The following is a 5,120-nucleotide window of genomic DNA, read 5'->3' as shown; positions in this document are numbered from 1 at the left end:
CGGTGACAGAACTGCAATAAGCTATTCTATCATTTTGTAAGTCCAACTATTTCTAGAAAATATGATATAAAAGAAGACCATGTCTTCCATGAGCTCAAAACAATACTTTATTTATTTCATGGTTAAAATTAATTCCTCAGAAGAAATATTTTGTGATATACTGGATGATGGATAAAGGCATTCAATCAGTCCACATATTGTGGAGCTGGCAGAAGCCTGATGGGCAGGGAAGGTAAATCTAAATCCAGTGTCTATTTCAGTAAAGAAAAAATGTTTTACTGCTCCTAGACTCCAGGAGATTTAAATTATCACACAATATCACAGGGCTGGTCCCCATGGGACATGGCGCTGCCCTGGAGAATCAGAGTTGTTTCCTGTTGCTGTCGACTGAGCAATCATTGATGGTGACCATGCCATCTTTGAACCTGTTACCCATGGCATCTCGGGCCATTTGTTCATGAGCCTATTGAGTGAGCATAGGCACTAAGGTAAAGACTGGGGAAGAAAGTCTGTTTACATCCACAACACATTTATCATACTCCTCTGATTATGAACAACCTCTCCTGAAGTTCAGGAATTTTGAAAAATAGAATATTTACATGGGTCTCAAATATTCTTACACTCTGAGCCTGTTCTAAAAGTTAAAACCATATATCTTGTCTGCAAAGTTTTTTTGTAAGCAATTCATCTAAGTTGCTCTAAATGCCTTGACTTTGGGTAAACCATCAGCCAGCGACTTGGGAATTGTTAAGGATCTTTAACCAAGGCCACACCTCCTTCTAGGGAAAGTGGGCAAAATATGTATATGTTTTTTAAAGAAACATCACTGTGAGGATTACCTTATTCCTTCTGTTTCAGAATCACACCAAAGTGTTGTGGCACTATTCCTGGGAAGATGTATATTCATGTAATGAAGAAAGAAACAGAAAATTGAGCATACATTCAAAGCTAGAACCTCAAAAATGAAAACATTGCAATACCACCAAATGTTTTTCTTACAGTGAAAAAAGGCAGGCATTTGCAGTCATGCTTTCTGAGTTCCCTGTCCTCTGCTAGGATGGCTTTCCAGACCCAGGGGCCACAGCCATGGCAGCGCAAAGGAGCCGAGCCCAGTGGGGGGTGCCAGCTGGGCACCGTGGGCAAGAGGCTACAGCAGGATCTGATGACCCTCAGGATGTCTGGCAATGTAAGAATTTTGCCTTCCTGAATCAGACAGACTTTTCAAATAGGTGGGGGCCATCCATGGAGCATTTGGCACAGTGTATGAAGGAAGACCTGAAGTATAAGCTCTCCTGGAAGTTCCCCACTGGCTATGCTTACAAGCTTTGCTATACCTTCACCATCTTGCCTCAGTTAGTATTTAACATTCTCAGCTGGCAACACCCTGCTACCACCCCACCATGGACACCCAGGGGAACATCTGCCTGGACATCCTGAAGAAATAGTGGTCTCCCATATCCATCAGGACCATCCCACTGTTCCCCCAGAGCCGGCTAGGAGAACCCAACGTTGTAACATTGATAGCCCTTAGGACCAATACATGCTGCTGAGCTCTGAAAAAAAAAAAAAAAAAAGCCTACAGCCTTTAAGAAGTAGCTGCAGGAAACCTACTCAAAGCAGGGCTCCAGCCAAGAACCCTGCCTGATTGTCTAGTCACTCTACTTTTTTGTCTTTGTTTTTTCCTTAGAGGGTCTGTCCTTTCCTTCATTCCTGTTGAGGACTCTGTATCTTAGGCTGTGGTGTCATTTTTGTTTTGTTTCTGTTTTTGGTTTTAGTTTTTTTTTAAGTTTATTTTTTTTTTATTTTGAGGGAAGGGGAGTGACAGAGAGAGAGAGTATCCCAAGCAGGCTCCATTCTGTCAGTGCAGAGCCCAGCAGGTGACATTATGACCTGAGCTGAAATCAAGAGTCAGATGCTTAACCAACTGAGCCACCCAGGAGCCCCTGTTTCTGTTTTTTAAATTAAGTCTCTTGTTAAGCCCTTGTGATGAATATATTAAATGAACACATTGTTTTTATTAATAAAGTAAAAAGAATAAATAATGAAAGGATGCAAAATGTATAAATTGGTCCTTCTGTTTTGAGAGGAGAGCCTGATAGTCTCTGCATTCCTTCTATCACTTTGCTGTTTTGGCAGATCCCCATGTTTCCATAAAATTTAACTTCCATTACTTAATAATTGATGTGTCTCTTTTCCTAAATATCATAAATACTTCCGAGATTGCTCTGTCAAATTGGAAATGTACCATTGGCATATTTGTCTTTCCTTATATGCATCATAGTAAATTAAAGCATGTTACTCTGCAAAAAATTAACTTCCTCCATATGCCAGGTCATACCCATTCAGGATATTTCCATGACCTGCTTTACTATTCCTATCAGAATGATGGCATTAATTCTTTTTTTTTTAATTTTTTAATGTTTATTTATTTTGAGAGAGAGAGAGAGAGAGAGAGAGAGAGAGAGACAGAGCACAAGCCAGGGAAGGGCAGAGAGAGAGGGAGACACAGAATCTGAAGCAGGCTCTAGGCTCTGAGCTGTCAGCACAGAGCCCAACATAGGGCTCGAACTCACAGACTGCGAGATCATGACCTGAGCTGAAGTCGGATGCTCAACCAACTGAGCCCCTCAGCGTCCCTGATAGCATTAATTCTAAGAACCAGTATATTCTACTGTGAAATTATTAGATGGTTACATTTTCTCCAGAGCTGAGGATGTTAAATACTAACTGAGGCAAGATGGTAAAGGTATAGCAAAGCTCTTTCCAGGCAAAGGCATGCACAATGTTTCTGGTAGTTTTTACTTCATGGAATAGGGAAAAACCAATTTCAAATCAAAAGCTGGATAATATTTATCTAGAGTTGTATTCATTAGGAAACAACCTCTGGAAGAGCAGCTATAATCAGATTAATTTCTGATAAGGAACTAACATCTAGTGTTAAGCATGACACAACTTGAATTTTGTACTCAGTTCAAAGTCTGAGTAAAGTGGAACTGTGATAGGATTCACTATTTTATATCTTCAAGTCACGAATGATAATGTAAAAATTCTCTTGATTTACCTTTTTTTTTTTTGTAAAAAGGGTGACTCTACTTCACATTTTCTGTCAAATACTCCCACCTCATCTTTTCTTCCAAAATAAAACTTTTTAGTATCTTACAGCTCAGGGTGTCAAAGTGGGGTCTCCTAAATTCCCTAAAGATATCTCCTAAATACTTTTATTTTGCCTATCTACTCTGGAGAAATGTTGAAGAAGAGTTCATAAAACACCTGAGCCCCAAAATTGCAATAACTTCTTAACGTTTATGCGTCCTTACTCTGCTGTGAGATCACAGTGGAATTCTATATCCCTAGGAAAATTCCGTTCGTTCACAGCTAGAGATCAATATTTTTCAAAAGATTTGGATATTTCCTATTTCCAAGTACAGAAGATTACTTATTTCCAAGTAATCCTTTCCCCTTGTAAAGGATTACTGATCTCTAAGGAAGGATAAGAGGAATGTTCAGTTCAACGAGCATATATTTGATATGATTTCAGAATGTTTCCCAAAGGATCTCACTTCCTCATAGTATAAGATACTGTGGGTTTGAGAATCCAGGTATTGGGATGAATGGCTACAAGTGATCTTATATCGTGATTCAAGTCAGGCTTTTATTATTATTGTTGTTGTTGTTAATATTATTATTTAACTTCTAGCTGTTCACCAAAATGGACTTCGTCTTCTTCCTTGGACCACAGCAAGGTTACAGTTCCAGTTTCCCCTGCAACTGCACGTGGCCACATAAACTGAATTTTAGTCAATTGAATATTACCTTAATATTTAATAATATTAATTATTAGGCAAGTGATGCTTGGCACTTTTAAGCCTGGTCCAATAAAAACTTCTCACATGGACTCCTCCATATTCTTTTCCTTCCAGAGTAACTCAGGGTCCCCATGGAAGCATATTTTTTTGGAAGTTGGCAGATGTGTCATGAGCCTGAACCACTGGATGGCTTTGTGACACCTGTATCCTCTCCCTTCAACCTCCAGCCTGGAACCATGTTGGATTGTTATTTAGGCAAGAAAAATATTTTCAGGGTGTTGAGCCACTGTATATTTGGGTGTGTGTTTGGGGTGTGTGTGTGTATTTCATACATATTTTCACAGTCCGACCTACCGTATGTAATACAGGCTTTAGTGGACTGTCCATGTATTATGAATCTATGAAACTCCATGCCCCAATTAGTTGCCACCAAGGGTCTCAGACGATGCTGTTATCACAATTACTTTCTTCATCCCATGGCGATCATGACCACTATGCCTCTGATCTCTATCAGGAATCTCATTTCAATTGCATCTCCTCTCACTACTGTATAGTGCTTATAAACAAAACAAAACAAAACAAAACAAAACAAAACAAAAACAGCTATTAAAGCATCTTTCAAAGATTTTGACATGTGTTTCATTGTCTTTTCTGGGCCTTTCTGGGGAACATAATAAAAGAAAATAGTAAGTAATAATTCATAGATGTTCTTTAGCATTTTTAACTACTAAATCCTTGAATTCCATTATTTTTTTAAAAATATCTTATTTCAGCTTCATTTAGTGTGCATTGTCATCAAGTCCAGGTTTTGGTCATAAAACTGTATAATTAAAATATTTCCAGCTGTTAGATATAGCATAATAATTTCCAAATGTTGTATGTCATATCCTATCTATAAGTTAAGTGTATAAAAAATCTGGGTGCACCTAGATGGCTCAATTGGAGGAACATGTGTGACTCCTGATCTCTGGGTCATGAGTTCAAGCTCCACATTGGGTGTAGAAATAACTAAAACAATAAATATATAAACTTTAATTTTTTTCTAAAAATCTGGCGATAACAGGGCGCCTGGGTGGCTCAGTCAGTTGAGTGTTGGACTTCAGCTCAGGTCACGATCTCACGGCTCATGCGTAAGAGCCCCATGTCGGGCTCTGTGCTGATAGCTCAGAGCCTGGAGCCTCCTTCAGATTCTGTGATTCTCTCTCTCCCTGCCCCTCTCCCGCTTGCGCTCTGTCTCTCTCCCTCTCAAAAACAAATAAACATTAAAATTAAAAAAAAATGTTAACATTTATTTATTTTTGAGAGAGAGAGAGA

The 5,120-nt window shown here is 38.9% G+C and overlaps 1 pseudogene; it reads left to right on the top strand.

Annotated features, from left to right (window-relative positions):
• Positions 1-1,083: 1,083 nt before the first annotated feature.
• Positions 1,084-1,653, top strand: LOC122491001 (annotated as a pseudogene).
• The last annotated feature ends 3,467 nt before the right edge of the window (positions 1,654-5,120 follow it).

Source organism: Prionailurus bengalensis, chromosome C2 (genome assembly GCF_016509475.1).
Source record: "Prionailurus bengalensis isolate Pbe53 chromosome C2, Fcat_Pben_1.1_paternal_pri, whole genome shotgun sequence".
Lineage (NCBI taxonomy): Eukaryota > Metazoa > Chordata > Mammalia > Carnivora > Felidae > Prionailurus > Prionailurus bengalensis.
The sequence above is the reverse complement of the archived record's forward strand: the minus strand, read 5'-3'. Positions and strand labels throughout refer to the sequence as shown.